The 24,931-nt window shown below is 45.5% G+C and overlaps 1 protein-coding gene across 4 annotated transcripts in view; it reads left to right on the top strand.

The window, feature by feature from the left end:
- Nucleotides 1-24,931, top strand: part of TBL1XR1 (TBL1X/Y related 1) — a 180,227-nt gene that overhangs the window by 59,872 nt on the left and 95,424 nt on the right. For 3 of the 4 annotated variants that reach the window (XM_081190374.1, XM_081190371.1, XM_081190372.1), the window contains exon 2: nucleotides 20,106-20,170. The gene's annotated coding sequence lies outside the window, so the exon portion shown is untranslated. Of the gene's footprint in view, nucleotides 1-13,972; nucleotides 13,993-20,105; nucleotides 20,171-24,931 lie in introns of those variants that run through there. The other variant, XM_081190373.1, reaches the window with a different exon arrangement.

Below are 24,931 nucleotides of genomic sequence, written 5' to 3' on the forward strand. Positions count from 1 at the left end.
CGTTCACAACCTGAGCGTCCACTGTATCAGTTTATATACTACGACATTATACAGGTGCCCAGTCCCAGGTGTTGCGGGTGGAGGGTGCTTTTTAAAAAAATGAAAAAATGAAATGCCAGTTGCCTTGTTTACACGTTGCATTTTCCCCCTGGGGAGTTCTCGTCTTGCAGCAAAAATCTCCAAGGATTTTCTTAGCTCTGCTAGTGTTGCACAGATGTTAACTTTCCTTGGCTTGGGCTGGGGAAGCAGGATTCCTAGAATTCAGCCCTCCTCCTTCCTCCTCCTCCCCAGCTGGATTCAACAACGTGGGCCTTGCTCGCCCTTTCTGCAAGCGGGTGATTGCCCAAGTATTCACTACAAAGGCTACTTGAGTGCAGTATGTTCCCTCTGACGCAGGGATTTTTATTTATTTATTGTTAGATACCGCATAAAGCTAAGGAAAGCAAAGTTCAGGAACAGTATCAAATGTCTACTGAACTTCTGCCTAAGTTTTCCTTCTGCAAAATTAGAAAAGTTCACGTCGAGATAACTTTTCTGTCTTGTTCTCTCCACCCACCTTAAAGAACGTACGTAACGTTACAAAGATGTTGGCTGAAAATACGTAGGGTATAGTTTAAAAAAAGAAAAGAAAAACAGAATGGATCGGGTTGTGGACGTGTCTTGCAGTGCAATCCTACGCAGGTCTATTCGGAAGTAGCATTTGGTTCCATGAGACTTTCTCTCAGGTAGTGGGTACAGAATAGAGCCCCTTGTTGTCTTATGGCGGATCTCGGTTCTTGATCCTCAGTGTTTGATGCTCTGTGACCCACAAGGTGTGAAGCCCCCAGAGAAACTTACAATAATAAAAGTTCATGATGCAAATCAGCTTTAAAAAGGAACTGTAGTCAGCTGGCTGGGGTTGCAATGCTGGTTATTGATTGTGATAATTATTCAAAGCACCGATGATATATGTACTGTATATGAGATACATTTGACAAGCTTTTATTTTTTATTTTTTTAAAAAAACATTATTCACAAAGCACTAGACATCTGTGCTTGGATGTGTACCATATTTTAATTTCTTTGTGACAGAAAATAGCAAAATTTAACTCCAGTCACGAACGCGCTTCTACATAGATGTTGGTAGTGCAGAAATTGTTTCAGAAAGTAGGACATAATTGTATTCATGCACAATATCTTGGGTGAGAAGGGGGGGTCTCAAATTTAATGTTGTTGTTATTATTACTGTTATTGCTATTATTAAATCTGTATCCCAATTATTCTATGGAACGGGACCCTCCATGGGCTGCAACTGGTGTTGTGTTAGGTTAGTGGACAGAGAAACGTCCTCATTTATAGCAGGATCATGACATGACACTTTAAAACAGCCGTGGCTTTCCCCAGAGAAGCCTGGAAACTGTAGTTTGTAAGGGTGCCGAGAGTTTTTATGAACCCCCCCAACAGCCAAGTGGTTTAGCTTAGCGCAGACATCGCTAACTTTTTCAGCGGGGGGCCGGTCCGCTGTCCCTCAGACCTTGTGGGGGGCCGGACTATATTTTGAAAAATAATAATGAACGAATTCCTATGCCTCACAAATAACCCAGAGATGCATTTTAAATAAAAGCACACATTCAGCTCAGGTAAAAACACCAGGCAGGCCCCACAAATAACCCAGAGATGCGTTTTAAATAAAAGGACACATTCTACTCATTGTAAAAACACGCTGATTCCCGGACCGTTCGCGTGCCGGATTGAGAAGACGATTGGGCCAGATCTGGCCCCCGGGCCTTAAGTTTGCCTACCCATGGCTTAGCGTTAAGTGAGAACTGGGCTAACCTGTTAGCTAGAAGTCAGGAATAACAGGGAGAATCTTATGGACTCATTCGATAGCAAACCTTGGTTCCATCTTGTGGCTTTTCTGAAGAAAGCTTAACCGCAAACTCAAAACTGGACACTCTAAGCCCAGCCATGGTTCTATTGTAGCAGCAGCACAACGACGGGGGGGGGGGATATATTATTTTCTTTCTTTGTTTAATGTATTTATATCATGCCTTTCTCCCAAGTTGGGATTCAAGGCGGCTTACAGTATTTCGAAAACGTCTTTTTAAAATACCAAGTAACAGAAACAAAATAAAAAAATTCCTTCCAGTAGCACCTTAAAGACCAACTAAGTTAGTTCTTGGTATGAGCTTTCGTGTGCATGCACACTTCTTCAGATACACACTCCTTGCTCAGGTTGTGTGTATCTGAAGAAGTGTGCATGCACACGAAAGCTCATACCAAGAACTAACTTAGTTGGTCTTTAAGGTGCTACTGGAAGGAATTTTTTTATTTTGACTATGGCAGACCAACACGGCTACTTATCTGTAACAGAAACAAAATAGTTACAAATAATAGTTAAAATACAATAAAAACACATTCAGAGCCAGCATTTTTAAATACTGATTGCCCTGATAGCAGGCCACTTGTCAACATCATCTGCACCCATTGTTTATTTTGTGTTTTATGTTTTAGTATCGTCAGCAAACAGAGCAACCTCCCTATTTTTCCTAGGCCCACACACACCCTGCCCGGGTTGACTTAGTGTGGCATCTGAAACAGGCAACTATGTGACTCTCCCTGTTTCTGGATCCCAGGAATTGCAATCCTTTCTCCTCTCATTTTTCTCTGTTTCTTTTCAATTTATTTCTCAGTAGTGTATTTTGTTTGTTTATTTACATCAAAGAGAACAGTATATAGTGCTAAAAAAGATTTGTACTTTTCCCCTAAGGGGATTGTAAGCATACGAGTAAATTGCTGTACCGGATAACTTTATTTTTGTCTGGGCACTGTGTGTGTGTGTGTGTGTGTGAGAGAGAGAGAGAGAGAGAGAGAGAGAGAGAGAGAGAGAGAGAGAGAGAAAGCGTTCGCATAAGTCCCTCTTCTTGCTCAGGTTGTGTATTTTCCTGTTTTGCTTTTCTAGAACACTTTGGAACGTGACGATCCCAAGGTTGGCTGTGTTATTAATTGCAGGTTAAGTGAGTTTAGAAAAATAGAATGTCCCTCATGGTAGCATCTGGTACACCTTCTACCAATTAGCGGTAGAAACATCCATCACACAGCAAAAAAAATCAAAAACAAAACAAAACAAAAAAGGTTGTGTAATGCTGTTTCCGATGAGCTGCTCTATAGAAACCAGAATAGAAAGCGAGCAAGGTGAGAATGTGAGGGGGATCAGGCTGTCAGGTTGCCATGGCGACGATATATGGGATGGAGCAGCCGTCACCCAAGCGATGGAACTGCCAATTCCTTTTTCATAGGTGTGAGCCTTTGGAGATGAATATTTACCATATGTGGGCCAATATTTGCTAAACATCCTGTAGAATCTGAGTGGCAGGGTTGTAATTATATTATTGAGCACACATGCAAGCATCTGATAGGGTTACCCCAGCCCCCACTCAGGCACACATCTCAGTGAAAGTGCGTTTAAGCTGTGCTCCGTTTTTAAAGGTTTTGTTCTGTTACGGTTTCAACCTCTTTTTTTTTTGGGAGGGGGTGTTCAGATTTCCTACATAATTATCAGGCCCAACTGCACCCCAGCTCCTTCCTTACGCAGCTTAAATATTAGCTTTGTTCAGCCTTTTTTTTTTTTAAAAAAAGGAATATATAATATACAGCTAGGCACACTCGTAGGAAGTAGGGAATTTTCCCTCTGGCAATAATAATAATAATAATAATAATAATAATAATAATAATAATAATAATAATAGTAGTAGTAGTAGTATCTTAAAGCAACGGAATCATAACATTCGCCGGTGGACAAAACCTGTCTGCTTTCAGAGCTCAAAAGGCAGTGGCAATTGTTGGAACCTGTCTTTCTCGAGAGACAATGGAGTGTACCTCTGGGGGTGAAGTCAAGTTACCGCCTTAGCAGCATTGAAGAGACCTCCTGTTATGTACTGAAGTTCTCACCCGGGGCCAGCAGGGGGATACTGTAGATAGTTTTCACTCAGGTCCACATATGCAAATAAGGAATTGAAAGTGACGTTCAGTGATTGGATAGTTACAGAAAGTTGTTACTGTTGCTTTGTAGTTGAGCTCTATATAAGCAGGCTGGCTGAACCCTTCAGTCCAGTTCTGTTCTCGGCTTGTGAATAAACAAGAGCTGTTTGAAGAATTGCTGTGTCGTCTGAAATGTTCACCCACAACTTAACACCTCCCTAGGGTGCAAGCTTGGGTATTGTCTATGGGGGTCCTGGGCTGCCCAGACGACAAGACACCCACCCACCCAGCCTCGCTGATGTGGTCCAGAGGAAAGCAGACCAACATGTTTGTCACCACTGGGCTACAGGAGTTGCAGGAAGGAGGCGTACAAGGCACCATATTAGGGACTCCACTCCAGATCTGTGTCGGGTTTAGCCTTTTCTTCTCCTGAAGGTATCCCACAAGGCAGTGGAGATTCAGGAGCGGAGTGTTCCTTCTCCTAGATCATGGGTAGGCAAACTAAGGCCCAGTGTCTGGATCCGGCCCAATCACCTTCTAAATCTGGCCGGCGGACGGTCCGGGAATCAGCGTGTTTTTTACATGAGTAGAATGTGTCCTTTTATTTAAAATGCACCTCTGGGTTATTTGTGGGGCATTGGATTTCATTCTTTTTTCTTTCAAAATATAGTCCGGTCCCCCACAAGGTCTGAGGGACAGTGGACCGTCCCCCTGCTGAAAATGTTTGCTGACCCCTGTCCTAGATGGGCTACCTTCTGAGGTTGACGAACCCCATCTGCCCCTCACTTCCTTCTACAGCGCGCGCAGAAACCTTCTTCTTGACTGTTGGACCCACTGTTGGTGCTCAATCCGCCAGAGTCTGTCTTCACATGCAGGGGAAGTCCCTAACTCACTGAAGGGATGAGGCCGTAGCTGTCAATGTTTCCCTTGTTTAAAGGGAAATTCCCTTATTCCGAATAGGATTTCCTTTAAAAAAGAGGAAAGGTTGACAGCTATGGATGAGGCCCATTGGCTGCTCTCATCTGGTTTAGCCAGCCAGTTGAAGCCGATTTCGTGGGATTGAGGCAATGGCAGAATGGCTACCCTTATGCTATTCATATAATCAGTTATCAGTAATCAATATATTCATATATGCTCACACATAATCAGGGCTTACAGTATTTTTATAATCCATTTTGAATCAAAGGAAAGCTTTTGCCTTAGCTAACTGCAAACTGCTTGGAACAGCAACTTAGAACCAACCTTTCCCTTAGAAACATCCGTGTAACCTGAACAAAGGGGAAGACATGAATCAGAGACACTGGTACAAAATCCCCTCAAATGCAGGCTAAATTAATCCACAGAACAGGAAGAGCTAAACCACAAAAACTCCAAAACTCCCTGTCCTGTCAGAACTAGGGGAGAGGTTAGACAGCGCATCATTGCAGGCAACGGAAAGCAGAAGTAGAACTCTGCGCTTGACCAGGAGCTGTAAGCCTGGCAAGAAGCTCGCTAATTGGTTACATTTCGCTGGCGATTCGTGACTGTCTCATGATTGTCTCATGATCTGTGATTTGCTGTGATTTGCTCAGGTATAAAGACCTCAGGATTTCTGTCATTCGGGGTCCCAGTTCTTTGGAAGCGATTCCACTGGGTCCTTATCGCTCAGCAATAAAACCTCACCTTCTTTTCCTCCAAAGCTGTGTCTGCCTGATCCTTATTCACTCTAAGTGGGTACCGTCTATACTTTCACATGCTACAGGATGTGGCAGCTGTTGCATGTTCACAGATTCTAGGAGCCACAGGTGAGAGCTGAGTGCAGAGTGGGGACCAAAGGTGGACAAACTACCCCAGAAGGAACATGACATGTCCCCCACCAGAGGTACTACCCCTCCCCTAACGCCCCATGCACCCTATCAATTGCAATACATAACTGCTATCGCGACACAGTCTTGCATCTTGCAGAGGGGGCTTGTTGGGATCAGCTGGGATAAAGACTTTAGACTCTTGCTGCCATCAAAATAAAATAGAGCAGTGCTCCCCAGACTCCCCCCATGGATCACTCAAATGTTGCTGACGGTCTTGGTGAACCACTTAAATCATTTCCCTGCCTGCCTCTTACAGTGGTTGCAATGTGCTGTGCTAGGTGCTGTAAGGTTTTAAAATGTGCTTTTCTTGCTGCGTTTATATGTCGCATGTCGTTTTATCGCATTAAATTTGAATGCTGTAGAGCTTGCCCAAGAAAATGTAGTACGAGAAATGGAAGCAGAGATTAAAAATACAATTGAAAACCTATCTGAATATGTAATGTGGACATGTTGTGGACCATGTGAATGACATTGGTGGTCCACAGAGCAGTTTGGGAATATCTGCGATAAAGAATAAAGAGAAATGGGTATTTTTTTTGGGGGTGTGTGTTTGTGTGTGTGTGTCTAGGTAGATAGGTACATAGGCAGACAGATAGATTCACAATTTCCCACCCAAGTTGCATTAATGTTAAATATGTTCCAAATACTTAGCTTATTTGAAATGTTTTATAGTACAGCTTGCGATCCTGTTACAAACCCAGGTCTTTAGACAGATCACAACAGAGTTCAAAACAAAGCAAATAAGCCAAGACAGTGCAAGAATGAGGATGATCAAATCAACAGAGAAGGGCCAAACACATTTGAAACGGAGATTGTTGCAAAGGCTGCTTTAATGCCAATAAACAGGGAGAATGTTGGAGTTTTAATCGGCTTGTACCCCAAATGGATAGCAGGGACACAGCACTGTCTGCTCACCTGGGGGAGTAGCTCAGAAAGCACAGCACATATTTTAGTGTGGTGTGTGGCAAAATGTTCCTTTATGTCAAGGAAATGCATAATGCACTTTCTGAACTGTTTGGGGAGAAACGGCATGTTTTGAGGTGAATTCAGAGTGTCGTCTTCCTTGGTGATCACTCGTAGCCGAGTAAGATTGTCTTCCATAAACACAGTTTTAACAATGAGTCGGTAAGTGACTGTGGAGGCCAATTCTGGATCCACACGTCCTTCCACAGTGGGGACATTGGTTTCCAGGCGGGAGTTGATCACAGTGTGGATTTGCCAAGCGTGCCTTCCTCTTATCATGTTTCTCCCTTGTGTCCTGAGTTCGAGTGTCTTCAAAGCCCATGACACCTTTGGTAAAGGCTGTTCTCCAACTGGAGCACTCGCAGGCCAGTGTTTCCCTGTTGTTGGTCTTTATACTATATATTTAAAGATTTGCCTTGAGACAGTCTTTAAACCTCTTTTGTTGACCACCAGCATTACACTTTCCATTTTTAAGTTCGGAATAGAGTAGTTGCTTTGGAAGACGATTATCAGGCATCCGCACAACATGACCATTCTAACGAAGTTGATGTTGAAGAATTATTGCTTCAACACTGGTGATCTTTGTGTCTTCCAGTACACTGATATTAGTTTGCCTGTCTTCCCAAGTGATGTGTAAAATTTTTTGGAGACAGTGTTGATAGAATCTTTTGAGGAGTTGGAGATGGCGTTTATAAGTGGTCCATGTTTCACAAGCATACAGTAAGGTTGGTCGTACAATAGCTTTGTAAACAAGCATTTTGGTTTCCCTTCGAATGTCCCAGTCCTCTGCACTTCAATCGGGAGAAAGCCGCACTCACAGAGCTCAGGCGATGCTGGATTTCGGCATCAATGTTGGCTCTTGTGGAAATATATTTGTGGAAAGTGTCGTATTGCAAGCCGGCTCAACTGTAAGCAGGCATATTTGCTTTGTTTCCTCTGGACTGCTTGTTTGCAGAAACCGATTTCCACTGTTCCTCTGCCATATTGGATAGCATCCTTTAGAGCAGTAGAGGTGATATCTATTGGGGTACGGAAACTAGACTCTGTAGGCCCAGGAGGAAAGGCAGGAACTTTTGGCTTCTTGAAATGGGCACGTGTTGGAAAGATGGCCTTGGGATTCCTGCTGGGGCAGTACTGAAGCGTTTTCTCCCCAACTAAGCTTGCTTGTCTTGTCTTGTCTTTAGTGGTGCATCACAGGAGTGTAAGGCGCCTGTTGGCTCAAACATGCTGGTGTGTGTTGGGTTGCGACCTAGGCCATGTTCATACTGTTGAACGTGGTTGGCAGTCCTGTGTGCATGTCCATGGGAGTAACGCACCATTGACTGAAGTGAGTGGCATTTCTGAGTAAACACGCACATAAATGCCATCAATCAGCTAATCAGTACCAATGTATAAGATGTATTATAAATGGTGCATTGCGTGTTAACACAGTAAGTAAAAAAACTGATTATTATTTTCTATCCAATTTATATTCCACCCTTTCTTCTGAAAGGTAGGGGTGAACTTTGGAAATACGGCATAGTGAGCGAGGACAAAATTTGGCACCCTTCCTGAATACTTAGTTTCACAATAATTCATTTTGGTACAGTTGCTTTTTAATGGGTTTTCTCTGTAGGTACCTTTAGATATAGGATTATCTATCTATATCTCTGTCTCTTCTCTCTCTCTCTCTCTCTCTCTCTCTCTCTCTCTCATCTGTCTATATCTATCTATCTATCTATCTATCATCTATCTATCATCTATCTATCTCAATCTATCTATCTCCCCCTTGGGTTGGCACCCTGCCTGAGGGAACCAACCGCACCACCCTAAATCTGGCACAGGTGAAGGAGTCCAGCTTTCCATCTGAAAATATGTATTAAATATATTTAATTCCAACAAACCCACACAACTGTTCATCCTTCTCTCTCTCTCTCTCTCTCTCTCTCTCTCTCTCTCTCCCGCCCCCAACTTCACAGGAAAATTATTTCCCTCCATGGCTTTAAAATTTCAGGAAAAATTTCCCACTCTAGTCTCACCAGCCCAAAGTTTGCAGAGTTTGTTGACATAATAGGTTACTTTGGGTAGCTGAAATAGGAAGAGGAAATTGCCCTAGGGTGCCTGAGTTATTTATTTTTTTTCCTCCGCAGTCCCCAGTGACACCCATCTTGTCTCTGTTCCCCACCCTGCAACATTCCTTTGCAAATCCCTGGTCTGCGGCTGTTACGGCGAGAAAAGTTAAGAACAGTTGCACTTGCCAGCTCCCCAAAATAGAGATTTTAAATAGCTGCGTACAAAAAAATGCTGTCAGCCAGAATGTCTGGGATTTGACAAATTTTTAGATGTGTGTGCATGCATATATTTAAAATGCCATGGTATGTACTGGAACGCTCCTGTAAATAGCACAATTCAATGTCGTAAGGAAGTGTTACGACTAAAATTGACTCTCTCCATAACACCCATTCTGACTGAATGCTCAGGAGGAGTTGGTGGGTGCCGAAGGAGTCAGCAATTATAAATAGTAAACCAGCCCAGGTTGGTTGAAGGGAACTTGTCGAGCTTGGATGAGAAACTCGCCAGTTCCAAGTGCTGCAGTCCCCGTGTGTGCACTTTTTAGTAAAATCTGTGCTCATGAAATTCTGGCTGTGCATGTACCCCTCCAGTCCTGTGTGTGCATGCTGGATTGGGAGCACACTTATCTGTGCTTGAAAATCTAACTTGGTTTCCCTGCTTGCGATTGTTTATCAGCCCTCTTAACATTTCTTAATCATGTCTGACTGTGGTTACACAGGGAGTAGCTTGCTATCACTTAGACCAGGGTTTCCCAAACTTGGGTCTGTAGCTGTTTTTGTTTTTGTTTTGGACTACAATTCCCATCAGCTCCACCTGGTATGCAGGCTGAGACCCTACCTGCCAGCAGACTGTCTTGCCAGAGTGGTGCATGGTCTAGTTATCTCTCACTTGGACTACTGCAATGCGCTCTACGTGGGGCTACCTTTGAAGGTGACCCGGAAACTACAACTAATCCAGAATGTGGCAGCTAGACTGGTGACTGGGTGAGGCCGCCGAGACCACATAACACCGGTCTTGAAAGACCTACATTGGCTCCCAGTATGTTTCTGAGCACAATTCAAAGTGTTTGCTTACCTTTAAAGCCCTAAACGGCACCAGTCCAGTATACCTGAAGGAGCGTCTCCAACCCCATCATTCTGCCCGGACACTGAGATCCAGTTCCGAGGGCCTTCTGGCAGTTCCCTCGCTGCAAGAAGTGAGGTTGCAGGGAACCAGGCAGAGGGCCTTCTCGGTAGTGGCACCCGCCATGTGGAACCCCCTCCCACCAGAGGTCAAAGAGAAAAACAACAACCAGACTTTTAGAAGACATCTGAAGGCAGCCCTGTTTAGGGAAGCTTTTAATGTTTAATAGACTATTGTATTTTAATATTTTGTTGGAAGCCGCCCAGAGTGGCTGGGGAAACCCAGCCAGATGGGCAGAGTATAAATAATAAATTTTGCCCTCCAACTTTAAATGAACATATTATTGTTATTTATTATTATTACTATTATTACTATTGATAGCAGCATGCTCATACCTCCCCATTTTGGCTTCAATTCTTTTGGCACTCAGCCCCCTGAGTTTGCTGTTGGTTGGAATTATTTCTATTTAAGCTTATATACATGTGGCACTCAAGATGGCTGAAAGGGTCAATAGGCCCACTCAGCTGCTACTGAGTTCAAATGTATCACGTCTGGGCAATGCATAGGGTGCATATTGCAGTTGTGTCCTTATGTACAGTGGTACCTCCACCTGTGAATTGGATCCATTCCAGAGCTCTGGTCGCATCCTGAGGAATTCACAACCAGAGGTGCTGTTTCTCTGCATGCACGCAGCGCGGTTTACCACTTCTGTGCATGCATGTGGCACGTAGAGCGCTTCTGCGCATGCGCGTGTGGTGAAACCCAGAAAAATACTTCTGGGTTTGCCACGTATGTATCCCGAAGGAGACATAACCAGAGGTGAACGCAAGTAGAGGTACCACTGTATATACTTTTGCAGTGGTAATTGGTTACTCATCTTGATCTAGAAATGGTTGTAAAAAATAATAGGGGGAAAAAGGGAATATGATCTGCTAAGACTTTGGTTTGAGTATTCCCTGTTCTTGCTTTTGGTGTCTTTTGTTTTGCTTTTGAAAGGTTTTTCCTCTTCAATTCAGTTGCTTGCAAACTTTAGCCGACTTGCCAATCTTGGTGTAGCCTGTCTGGCTGTTCAAATGGTATAAGTGGCCTCTTGACAAGTGGCAAAAGGCTAGAATTCTTTGGTTCAAAGTTTGTACGGTTACTATTTGATGGCTCAAATGACTCAGGATTGCAGTATCTCCCCATGTGAACCAATCTGGACCCTGTCTGCAATCATGATCTGAGGCCCATTTTTGTGTGCCTCCTCCGTAAGAGGGCCTTTTCTGCAGCGGCTCCCTGTTTGTGGAATGCTCTTCCCGGAGACGGTTGCCTGGTGCCTTCATTATGTATCATTAGGCTCCAGGCGAAAACATTTCTCTATAACCAGGCCTTTGGTTATGTCCATTCTGTGGCCTTTAAAATGTGTTTATGGGAAGTGGGGTTATTGGTTTTTGTTTGATGTGTTTTGTGTTCTCATTTTCTATTCTTACGTTGTGAGTTGCCCTGTGATCTCTGGATGAAGGGTGGTCTATTTTAATAATAACAAGTTGGAAAAAATACGAATCTGAGACGGCATCTAATCAGCTCCAGCCTACATTTGACACACTGCAAGTGTGAAAACTTGAAGACTTTCTTCCAGCCTCTTCCAATTAAGTGTGGAGCAGGAAGGAGGAGATGCAGTATTTCAAAGCTGGCAATTATGTCTATCCCTGTCCACTCACGTGTAGATCTTAGTGATGTGCTGAACCTTTCCCCTATCTTTTTCAGTGATAAAGGAGAGGGGTTGTTGTTGTTTAGTCATTTAGTCGTGTCCGACTCTTCGTGACCCCATGGACCAGAGCACGCCAGGCACTCCTGTCTTCCACTGCCTCCCTCAGTTTGGTCAAACTCATTCTGGTATCTTCGAGAACACTATCCAACCATCTCGTCCTCTGTCGTCCCCTTCTCCTTGTGCCCTCCATCTTTCCCAACATCAGGGTCTTTTCCAGGGAGTCTTCTCTTCTCATGAGGTGGCCAAAGTATTGGAGCCTCAGCTTCAGGATCTGTCCTTCCAGTGAGCGCTCAGGGCTGATTTCCTTCGGAATGGATAGGTTTGATCTTCTTGCAGTCCATGGGTCTCTCAAGAGTCTCCTCCAGCACCATAATTCAAAAGCATCAATTTTTCGGCGATCAGCCTTCTTGATGGTCCAGCTCTCACTTCCATACCTCACTACTGGGAAAACCATAGCTTTTACTACACGGATCTTTGTTGGCAAGGTGATGTCTCTACTTTTTAAGATGCTGTCTAGGTTTGTCATTGCTTTTCTCCCAAGAAGCAGGCATCTTTAAATTTCGTGGCTGCTGTCACCATCAAGGAGAGGGGTAGCAGGAGCAAATGTAAGTTGCCTGCAAAAAAGGCAGGGGGGAGAGAAATTGTCAGAATTCCTGCTGAGGGAGCAAGGCTGTTGCAACTTGCTAAATGTATAAGGTGGCAGAGTGGTCTTTTCTGCATTTTTTGAAAAAAACTCCTTCTCCCCACATGCACCGCAGGGCAGGCTCTTCTCAGAAAGGAAACATGCTGGTGGCAAGCAGCAATTCACAGGAATGCAAGGACCCTGTATGCTCCTCCTGAAGATACCAACACAATGTGTATATGCCAGCTGTAGACTTGCTATTTTGTGGAGCAAATTGTGCCTGTTGCCAGCTTGACGTTCCTCACCTACCCAGATGTTTGTGGTGTCAACATGTTGCAGGGTGAGCGTTTGGCATGCTGAAAATAAGAGAAGATGTACCGTTCGATTTAGGGAGTAAAGGGATAAAAAAAATTCATTGCAAAAAAAAAATTCATTGCAAAAAAACCAGGGAGTAGGAAGAAACATGCTTTCCTCATGGGGTTCTTTGTGTTAAAAAGGTCATTTGTCAGCTGCTGATGTTGCTTGCATCTGATTCTTCTTTACTTCTTGGGCTAGATTTTGCTGCTGGACTTGTTAGTGTTCCTTTATTGCTTAAATCTGTTGCTTTACTGCGTTTATTTTTCAACATCTGCACACAACTCTTGACACTTCGCCTTTTTGCCGAATAGCAGGACATAAACCTTTTATATTAAAAACACAGTACCCAAAGAAACAGTTTGTTCTCTATTTCCGAAACTTAAGTGACTGATTAAGAAGTGCTTGGAAATGATGTACAAGCAGTAAACGAAACTGCAAGAACCACATACAGTGCTACCTCAGGTTGCATACGCATCAGGTTACATACGCTTCAGGTTACAGACTCCGCTAACCCAGAAATAGTACCTCGGGTTAAGAACTTTGCTTCAGGATGAGAAAAGAAACAGTGCGGTGGTGGCGCAGTGGCAGCGGGAGGCCCCATTAGCTAAAGTGGTGCTTCAGGTTAAGAACAGTTTCAGGTTAAGAACGGACCTCTGGAATGAATTAAGTACTTAACCCGAGGTACCACTGTAATGAGAAGCTGCCTTAGGCCCGGTCAAGACTATGGGCTCGTCTAGGTCACTATTGTCTTTTTAGGATGGCTGTAGCTCTCCACGTTCTGTGGTATCACCTCTGTCCAGACTTTTGAAACTGGAGGTGCCAAGGATTGAACTCTGGGGCCCCCGCAATATAAAACACAAGTACAATCACTTTGCTGTTGTCCTTCCCCGAAAGTGGTGGCAACCATAGCAGATTTAAACAGAGCACGTCGTTCCACCCTTAAAAGAAAAGTTATCTATTTGTTAGATTTCTTACCCTCTTAGGTGGGTTGTAGGAATACAGTGTTAGATTTTAGAGTCTTTTAAAAGTGGGAGGGGACGGTTGGTATGATTTTTTTTAAAAAATGTTTTTATTATGTATAATGCTATGTAAACTATGTTTTTAACGTCGCGCACCACCCTGCAATCTTTGGATAAAAGGTGGTGTAGAAATTGAACGAAAATAATAAAGTCGCGGTTAAAAACTTGAACTTATTGTTTTTGGCGAAGGAGGTTTCTCGCCATTGGACAAGGTAGATGTTCATCCATGATGTTGGAAATTTATGGAATATTTTGTGGTGAGCTACTGGATGCAGTAATTGGTGCCCCCCTACAATTAAGGTAGTCTTTTTTTTAAAAAAAAATAAATTAAAGCGTGATTCATTAATATGCAGCGGATTACAAATAGTTGCATTTTTAGTTTTCAAGTTCCGATTGCCTCGGGGAAATCACAGACATTAATTTGCAGTCGTAAAGATTAAACAGGTAAAGTCAGCGAGTAATGCTAATGTGTAGCGTAATTTCTTATTGCCTGCCTGCCTTTTGTGTATTGCTTTCGCTGTTCTCGGAAGATTGAGCACCTATGGTTGCATTCTGTAATAAACCAGCGTCAAACGTTCGAATTGGATGGGGGAAGAAGACAATAGCAAAAGGAGGGGCTAAGACAGGGGTCAGCAAACCTTTTCAGCAGGGGGCCGGTCCACTGTCCCTCAGACCTTGTGGTGGGCTGGACTATATTTTGAAAAAAATAAATAAATGAACAAATTCCTATGCCCCACAAATAACCCAGAGATGCATTTTAAATAAAAAGACACATTCTACTCATGTAAAAACACACTGATTCCCGACCGTCCTTTGGCCGGATTGAGAAGGCGATTGGGCCCGATCTGGCCCCCGGGCCTTAGTTTGCCTACCCATGGGCTAAGACAGTGTTTCCCAACCTTTTTTGGGCAAAGGCACACTTGTTTCATGAAAAAATCTCGAGGCACACCACCATGCCAGATGGGGAAAGGTCACTTTTTACTTATGTAAAAAAAAATAAAAAAATAGTAACAGCATAGAAGGTAATGGTTAGGCTAGCATCCCTCTTCCAAATATGCTAGGTTTTTATTTGCAGGCACTGTTCTACATGGGAAAGCATTCAGCACTGTCATTCTCCCATCTGCCTTCTGAATTGGTACTATTCTGGGTCAACTTACTCTGCTGCATGTGTAGATGAAAATGGCACCAAGTGTGGGGGAGGGGGCAGAACAGGTTTCAGATACAGGATATTAAGCATACACGTACTTCAGATTGAACTGGTTGCTTGCTTTGCAAGTTTTCATTTCCCAAATGACTGCCTTGGCAAGCGCAATACCTACCAGGCTCAACGCCGGTCTCGCGCTGCCGCTTCCCGCGCTCTCAAGGACCCGGGAGGAGGAAGGCGTGAAGGGAATCCCGAAGGCGCGAAAACCTCGCGCATGCGCAGGCCTTCCGCCTGCGACAGCCCAGTAGGCCGGCCGAAGCGAGCGGCGATGGGATGTGGGAGGGAGCTCGCTCGCCGCCCCGCGTGTGCCTATGTGGGGCACGTTACAGCCCCGTGACGTCAGTGCCACGCAGGCAGCCAGCCAGGCAGACGGCGAGAGCCCCGCGCTGGGCGGCCTCCTCGCCGCCGCCGCCCTGCCTCTCGCCGCCCGCCTCGCCCGCCTCCCTCCCACGGCACACCAGGCAACGTCTCGCGGCACACTAGTGTGCCGCGGAACACCGGTTGGGAAACACTGGGCTAAGATATAAAGAAAGCACAGTCCAAACGGCATCAATCAGAGTTCCAGATTTCTGTGTAGAACCGTTTGAGTCAAAAGAGTTTGACTCTCCAGCGTTGAGCTATAGGAAACGGATGGGGTGGGGGTCCAAAGAATCTAGTCCAGCAACAGCAGATTAAGGTTGCAATGCTAACTCTTATTTACCCAGGAGCAAACCATGCTGGATTCAATGGACTGACTTCTGAGTAAGGCACAGTAAGGTTTTCATGCCAAGGGAGCGATCTTAGGCATGCGAAGCCAGCATAAGTTCCGCTGTCTTTAGTTAAGCCAAGTGGGACGCGGGTGGCGCTGTGGTCTAAACCACTGAGCCTAGGGCTTGCCGATCGGAAAGTTAGCGGTTCGAATCCCCGCAACAGGGTGAGCTCCCGTTGCTGGGTCCCAGCTCCTGCCAACCTAGCAGTTTGAGAGCACGTCAAAGTGCAAGTAGATAAATAGGTACCACTCCAGTGGGAAGGTAAACGGCGTTTCTGTGTGCTGCTCTGGTTCGCCAGAAGCAGCTTAGTCATGCTGGCCACATGACCCGGAAAAACTGTCCGCAGACAAACGTCGGCTCCTCGGCCAGTAAAGCGAGATGAGCGCCGCAACCCCAGAGTCGTTCGCGACTGGACTTAACTGTCAGGGGGTCCTTTACCTTTACCTTTTTTAAGTTAAGCCAGCGTAAAGTGTGCCAGATCCAAACTCTGTTCAGGACTGGGGCAATTGCTGGCCAGGCCAGCCTAACCCTGGCAAAAGGGAAAGCCATTTCCTTGCTGGGTCTTTCACTGCAGGCTTTTACTGCCACCCCCCACCTTACTTAACCCACGATTGCAGGGCAGAAGGATATGTTGATGGCAAGAAATGTAGGATGTTGAAGGCTACCTGCAGTAGGTGACTACAGTTTGTTCACTGGGAGGTCACCTTCCCATCCCCGCCCTGTCTCCATTTGCAAAAGTGTGAATGTTCCACTTCATACCAGGGTCATGCTCTTGAGGCCCATGTGTGCAAGGAATTTTGCTTTGAGCTTGGAGAAAGTCCTGGGAAGGTTGGCTTCCGCAACAGCGTGAGCCTGCGGAGCAAGGACGAGGGACCTTGTGGCGCTACAGATGTTGATGCTGGCGGTGGCTATATTTATATATGCTGCCCTTTCTCTCGCGGAGCACAAGGCAGCGCACATAATTCATGTACTGCGTTGACACATAATGCAAGAATGATAATTAAATGCCGTCCGTTATAACAGCTAAGCTAACAGCAAAAGCCAGCAGTGACTCCCTAGGCTAGTAAGGCCCTTCAGTCTACAGCAGGGTTTTGTGGGAATTGTAGTCCCAAAATAGCTGGAGACCCAAGTTTGGGAAACACTGGTCTACATGATGCACAGAAATTCTGGGGGAATAGGCATGTCTTTAATTGCCACCTAGCTGGGGGGAAAAACCACCTATTGTTGGGCTTTTACATCCAAAACGACTGATAGGGATGATGGGAGTTGTAGTTCCGCAACCCCTGTCCCTGCTCTAAAGTGTCCCCTCCCAGTCCTTGGGGATGCCTTTTGATTCTAGGAATTGTTTGTATATATCCACCCTGCTACCCCCTCCCTCCTGTCATTCTTTTTTCTTTTCTTTCCAGTTGTAGGGAGGGGTAGAGATCTTCATGCTCGTGGTTCCAAACATCTGGGTTACATTTATGCTGGTTTTGAATGTAGGTCAGTCTTCATGTGTCACAAAGCCTTGAATGCACAGCAAGAAAAATTAGAGGGAGACTCTTGGCTTGCCTCCTTGGCCTGTTCTATGGGGGGAAACAGTCGCTTGGGATTGGAAGCAGGGAGTTTTGCTTTGGTCTGCTCTCGGCACACCTGCGTCACTGCTGGTCCTGGGTGGGCGTGAACAACCTGCATCTTCCTCCATTCCCATGATGGCTTTCATAAATGCTTCATTGCAACTTAACATTGCTGCTTGGGGCCAGGTTTCCAAGGCCTTGTTCAGGGTGCGTAGCAGCCTGAAGGACATAAGAACATTGGGAGACCCCTGGAAAGTGTGCACATTTTATGTGGCAGGGGTGTGACCATTCAGCTGTTGCTGGAGCCCCATCCATGATAACCGATCCAGAGGGCCAGTGATTCACCCATTCCTACTCTCTGGTTTCCCTAGGCCCCAATCCTGCCTCGTTACCTCCCCACCCACTTCTGATTTTGTGCTGTGTGACATCTGCTGATGGGAGTCACTGGGGTGATGTGTAGCCTTTACCTATGTTTTAGGCCACTCATTGGAATTAATGGGCACATTCATTATTTTCAATGGGTCTACTATGAATATGGGGACGCGGGTGGCACTGTGGGTTAAACCACAGAGCCTAGGACTTGCCGATCAGAAGGTTGGCAGTTCGAATCTCCGCGACGGGGTGAGCTCCCGTTGCTCGGTCCCTGCTGCTGCCAACCTAGCAGTTCGAAAGCATGCCAGTGCAAGTAGGTAAATAGGTATCACTCTGGCAGGAAGGTAAATGGCATTTCCGTGTGCTGCTCTGGTTCGCCAGAAGTGGCTTAGTCATGCTGGCCACATGACCCAGAAGCTGTACTCTGGCTCCCTTGGCCAATAAATGAGTGCCACAACCCCAGAGTTGGTCATGGCTAGACCTAATGGTCAGGGGTCCCTTTACCTTTACTTTACTATGAATGTGGCTAATGTTGGATATTTCACAGGCTTTGAGTCTCTTTGTTGTCCCCTTTCCACTCAAACAGAGAAAACATGTAAAATAGAAAATAGCTTATTTTGCAAAATGAGGGGGAAATAAGCCCATTTGCTTTGATTGGCTTAACTAATTTAACTGTTTAGGGAAGTTTTAAATGTTTGATGTATTTATCATGTTTTTAATATTTTATTGGGAGCTGCCCAGAGTGGCTGGGGAAACCCAACCAGATGGGCAGGGTATAAAATTATTATTATTAATAACAACAACAACAGTGTTTTAAGCAATATCACATGGATGCCTAATTTACTCCTTTTCCGACGCTGCTGCCATCGCTAACCTTGCACGCTACGTACTTTTTCTCCTAACTGATACCCAAATGAAAAACATGGAAGCCCTGCACATACGGGCCCTCGCCACACTGTCCCTGATACACAGACAACACTTTAGACCGTCGCACAATCGTATATTTGTGCTAAAGAGCTTATTCAGTTGAACACGCTTGGAAATTCTCCTCCAAAAAAGCAATAACAACAGCAACACATCTGGCTGGGTTTCCCCAACCACCGTCTTCAAAATTAAAACCACCCTCATTAAAATACATTTGAATGTATTTTTTTATCTTTGTTGGAAGCCTCCCAGAGTGGCTGGGGAAGCCCAGACAGATGAGCGGGGTGTAAATAAATAAATAAATAAATTATTATTATTTATTATTATTATTATTATTATTATTATTATTATTATTATTATTATTATTATTTGTGCTGATCATGAGGAGGTGTGAAGAGCTGTCCTTATGCCTGCTAGACATTGGGGTAGGACTTGCATACCAGTTCCCTGCCTCGATTCCTGGTTATACAGCAGGAGTGTTGTGCGCAGGCAAATGCTGGAACAAGACTAGTATCTCAAGGAAAATCCCTTAAGGTGACGGCTGGACCCTGGCATCATTGTGGGGGGTCAGTGGCACCTGTGGTGGGCTGTCTGAGAAGGATTGCTTTCTTTGTGTCAAGCACATGCTTACTAAGCCAGCACTCTCTATATTAAATAGTCCTTGCATTCAGTGCCTCCCCGCGTATTAAGTGGAAGCCGTGTTCAGAATATCCACACAGCCCCCTACTCTTCGGAAGTTAGGTAGGAACCTCTTCTCTCATGTTGTCTCAGTCCTGGAGCACCTCGCCCAACAGTCTCCTGCTTCTAAAATATCTTCCGGACGCCTGCTGAAAGCTGACCTATTCTCTCGAGATTTTGGCGGGGTGGAATTGTGCAACTGTCTGGGTTTCCCCCTCTATTGCTAACTTTGATACTGATAGCATTGTGGGTTTCCTGCTTTGTTTCATTTTGCGTTTGCTGCATTTTATATTGGTACGTTAAGCCGCCTTGGAAACTCTTGGCGCGAAGACGTAGTTGCAACAAATGCATGCACATGGTAGGGTTGCAGTCTCGCTTGCGGGAAGTTGTTTGGTGGTCCCCAGGCACTTGCAGCAACTGCAACAAGCAGCAGGGTTGCTGTTACTAAAAGGGGCATTCGGAGGGAGCCTTGTGGGGTTTGCAGGTTCTAATTTATGGGCCCGGTGTGGTGGGTGCCCTTTGCAAAGCAGTGCGAGCCAAGCAGTTTCCTGGACCCAGGGCTTTCCAGGACTGGGGGAGGCAGTGTCACTTAGTTGTGACACTGCTAAATATCCCCCCCCCCCGTTTTCCTTCCCCCGCCCCATTCCCCAGTGCAGCAGTGTGTTGGCCAAATGTTGCCACATTGCTGCTTTTTATACCCATCTCTGATCTTGCAATGCATCTATTCTAAATGTGTTAACGTATATTAACTAACTTTTGCCTCCTTGGAAACATGACAACAGCTCGCCCTCTCTACAAATCCAGCAGTGAGAAATTCCAGGCCTTTCCCCTTTAGAAAATCTCCTGAGCAATCCACTGTCGTATTATGATGTGTTAACATCCCTTTTGGTTTTTAAATAGTAAACCTTCCCTCCTCCTTTTCTTTTCCAGTACCATCTTCCTGTGACGGGAGGCTCCTAACGGGACACCTTCCACCCATCAATGCACTGCCAATGGTAAGTTCAGGGAAACCCCGTTGCAAAAGTTTATTGTGTTGTGATGTGGCCTTTACACAAAACCTTCTGCCTGCAGGAGAAGAGGCAAGCAGACGGGCTCCTAGGCTCAGGAATTCTTTTTTCTATAAAAGCATCCTATTATTTTTGCATACGTGGAGGCCTGTTTCTCCATCTGACAGTAACTGCGTCCGTTTTGACAGCTGCATTTGATGATACCTGTGCAATTGGTATCACAAAATTCTTCCCTGGCTAAGCTGGAGCATCACTCCTTCTCATAGTGAACTCAGGTGACAACAGTAACATGGTCTTTGAGAAATGGGAGAGGAAGGTATTGGCATACTCTGGGGATTACCTCCCTAATAATAATAATAATATCCCCAAAACTTGAGGATGTTTGTATGGCAGGGACATCTTAGCCACAGAATGCTGTTGGTTGGCCAAGAAAACTGGAGGAAGTGAAGAAATGGGGGGAAGAGTGGGAGAAGAAGAATGGAATGAGCATTGTCCCAGTATAACAGTTTCCATACCTTCGCCAGTGTGATAAACTCATAAATGACTTCCTAGGTGGGTCTTCCTATTGCCCGTTAGCGCTGAAATGGGCAGAGTTGACTTTCCCTGTCTTGAGTCTAGAGATTCTGGGATCTATGCTTTTGTGCCAACTTTGTATTTACATGAGTTGGCATGAGAAATCGTCAACGATTCGCCACGTGTGAATATTGGAATCCACCATGGGGTTTTGAACTGGGTTTTTAAATCACATTTCATAGGATTTTGCTTACATGAGCAAAAAAAGCACAAAACACATACACAAAGAAAATTACAGAATTGGGGTGTGGGAGAAGGCCAGTGTTGGCAAACTGATGGTAAAGGTAAAGGTACCCCTGCCCGTATGGGCCAGTCTTGACAGACTCTAGGGTTGTGCGCTCATCTCACTCTATAGGCCGGGAGCCAGCGCTTTCCGCAGACACTTCCGGGTCACGTGGCCAGCGTGACAAGCTGCATCTGGTGAGCCAGTGCAGCACACGGAACGCCGTTTAGCTTCCCGCTAGTAAGCGGTCCCTATTTATCTACTTGCACCCGGGGGTGCTTTCGAACTGCTAGGTTGGCAGGCGCTGGGACCGAGCGACGGGAGCGCACCCTGCCGCGGGGATTCGAACCGCCGACCTTTCGATTGGCAAGTCCTAGGCGCTGAGGCTTTTACCCACAGCGCCACCCGCGTCCCTGGTGGTACTTCCAAGCATATGGGAGACCTGATGTTTTTAATCTTTGGATGAGAGTCCCATCAGTTCCGCAGCTTCTGGAGGGACAAGTTTTGGCCTCTCGCGTTTCCCTATTTAATTACTATGAAATGCACTTCTGATTCAGGGAATTACACAGAATTCAAAGTCCTGTCCTATGTACCTAGGCCAGGCTTCCTCAACCTCAGCCCTCCAGATGTTTTTGGCCTACAACTCCCATGATCCCTAGCTAGCAGGACCAGTGGTCAGGGATGATGGGCATTGTAGTCTCAAAACATCTGGAGGGCCGAGGATGAGGAAGCCTGACCTAGGCTCTTGGATGCAAGTCCCATTCAACTCCCATTGCTTAATCTCAGGCGCCTGCGTCGAAAAACCTAAATGATGACAAGGTCATCATCATCATCTGCCCCCCCACTTAAGTGTAGCATAAGTCCCGTGCAGATATTCAAACTGTACTCAAGGAGGCCGACCAAGGTTTCCTTGACCCACCATGCCCATTTCTGCCCCACGCACCATTTGTACATTAGTCTTAACATTTGCCCTGCAGCTGCCATGTCTTGACCCCAGCATGGATGGACCTCGTCCATGTGATCTGTGTTTCCCCTAATGGAGTGTTGGGTGTAGACCCTATTGCACACATAAATTGTGGGATGGCAAGGACGGAGAGCATGTGTGCCCTGGGGAGGTTGGATTCATATGACCCTGAGCCACATGTGCAGTTCTGAACAGCTGCTTAGAGTTCTGCTTTCCATAACACACAGCTACTGTTCAGAAGAGACCTCTGATTTGGGTTCCCCAGTGCAGCAAGGCTAATAGTGTGGGTGGCTGAAAAATTCTCCTTCTAAGCAGTGTGTGGGTTTGGACACAAGACCGAGAACTTTCCAGTCCTTCCTTGTAGCATTCTTCTGCTCTTTTTTAATTTTTTTAATTGTTTGATTTCTCGCCTGTTGCTTTCTCCAGCAGAATACAACCCCTTCCCTATATTACTTCATGCTTGCGTACTGTGACTTGGCCAAGATTGAAATACTGTTCTGCATTATTGCCTCTCTTAAAAAACATGACTCATTGCATATTAAACTACTCCCAACACTTCATTAATTTTTAAAATACCAGGAAGAGGCTGTTTGAAGTCTTACTGCGTTTTCTCCTAATTTCCCCCCTACAGGTTGTGCCAGAAAATAAGTATTTGTAGAGTCTTGTGGGCCTGTTACTCGGTGTAGTGATAACTGATTCATAATTACTGCTTGGAGCAGGAGGAGAGAGAGGCCTTTTCACTTTTCTTTTCTTTTCCAGTCTTTCGGTAGAAAGAGCCTGGCTGTGGGGGGAAAAATATAGTGCACAGGGGTTGTGTGTATTTTGCCATTCGCCCTGCATTAGCATGGAATTCGGTGCTGGATGAAAAAGTCACGGTTGTGAGAATGTCCGCTCCTACCTTATTTATTTATTTATTTATTTATTTATTTATTTATTTATTTATTTAAAATGGAAGTTTATTTCCGTTGTGGCTACAAAAGACAGGCTTGCGGAAGGGCTGTGGCTCAGGAGCAACCAGCCGTCTTCTGGCAAATAGAGGCTCAACCACTGGCGCTAGGACTCTGCAATCTCCTGCCCTTTCGGCGAAGCCTTGGGAGAGCCACATCTAATCTGCGTGTAAGACCAGCTTAATTTTATCCCTTTCTTTGTGGTATTTGGGGCTACGGCTGAAGCCACGGTGGGCAACCTGTGGACCCCCGGCTTAATCACATGGCGGCCCTCGGCCTAATTTCACAATCTCCTCATAAATTATCGGTTCAGACCTATGGCATGAGCAACCTGTCACCCTGTGTCTGCGCTGGGCGCTCTGTTGCAGAATGACTCCGTAATCAGACCTGTGTAGCACATTCACCACCCTGGTGGTGTATCTTGTTTGTCTTGACTCCCTCTTTAAGCTCTCTGCAGTGTTGCCCATCGCTACACCTTGTAGTAGCCAGCTCCATAGTTTTAACCACATGCTGTGAAGAATTTCCTTCCTTTTTGCTTCCTTGGACTTTCTAGTAAGTACCATAGTAAATATAGTTGGTTAGCGACGGTTTGCTGAAGTCAATAATCTCCAAATATGTTGGCCTTGAATTTGGAGGGCCAGAGTCACTGCCATCCAGCAGAAAACAATTTTTTTCAGGGTTCACTGTAGCTGCCACTTGGGCTCGCCAGCAAGTCTGACGATCAGGGTGTTTCTCTTCCTTAATTTATAGCTTGTATCTTACAAAGTTTGACACAACCTTTCGTTCGGCAGTGCCTGGCAAGGTGCTCAACCTAGTCCAGCCCAGCTTCTTGCAGCCTCGCAATATGGGGGAGTTAGAGCATTAAAATAATGAGATAAAACAATGTTAAGCAATGTTAAAACAACAAGACACAGCGCTAGAGGATGCACTAGAAGAAGTTAAAAAGTAAAACGGAAGAGAGGGATAAAAACAAGTACTGAGGGTTGGTTATCCAGTGGTACCTTGGGTTACGTACGCTTCAGGTTACAGACTCCGCTAACCCAGAAATATTACCTCAGGTTAAGAACTTTGCTTCAGGATGAGAACAGAAATCGTGCTCCGGCGCCGCGGTGGCAGCGGGGGGCCCCATTAGCTAAAGTGGTGCTTCAGGTTAAGAACAGTTTCAGGTTAAGTACGGACCTCCGGAACGAATTAAGTACAGTGGTGCCCCGCAAGACGAATGCCTCGCAAGACGGAAAACTCGCTAGACGAAAGAGTTTTCCGTTTTGGAGGTGCTTCGCAAAACGAATCTCCTATGGGCTTGCTTCGCAAGACGAAAATGTCTTGCGAGTTCCTGCGGGGTTTTTTTTCCTCCCCCCCTTTTTCTAAGCCGCTAAGCCGCTTATCAGCTGATCCGATAAGCCGCTAAAATCCGCTAATAGCGCTAATCCTCTAATCCGTCAGTGGGCTTGCTTCGCAAGACGAAAAAACCGCTAGACGAAGAGAATCACGGAACAGATTCTTTTCGTCTTGCGAGGCACCACTGTACTTAATCCGAGGTACCACTGTAAAGGAAAAACGTGCATTGAAATGAGCCTTAGAGCTGAAGACCCTCCTTCCTCCATTAGTGCTCTGGCCCCTTCTGGGAAGTTTTTGACACGAAGGGTGGGACGTCTATCTGCTTAATTTCAGAAAGCACTATATTATTTGTGGACGGAACTTTGTTTTTAACAACAACAACTACTTTATTATTTATACCCTGCCCATCTGGCTGGGTTTCCCCAGCCACTCTAGGCGGCTTACAGCATATATAAAAAATTGTAAATCATCAGTGAATAACAATTTCCCAATACTGGGCTGCCTTCAGATGTGTTCTAAAAGTCAGATAGTTGTTTATTTCCTTGACATCTGACGGGAGGGTGTTCCACAGGGCGGTCGACGCTACCAAGAAGGCCCTCTGCTTGGTTCCCTTCTTGCAGTGGGGGAACCGCCAGAAGGCCCTCGGAGCTGGACCTCAGTGTCCGGGGTGAACGATGCAGCCCTTGCCACGTGTTTTGGACTGC

The sequence above is a fragment of the Podarcis bocagei genome (genome assembly GCF_964188305.1).
Source record: "Podarcis bocagei genome assembly, chromosome: 4".
Classification (NCBI taxonomy): Eukaryota; Metazoa; Chordata; class Lepidosauria; order Squamata; family Lacertidae; genus Podarcis; species Podarcis bocagei.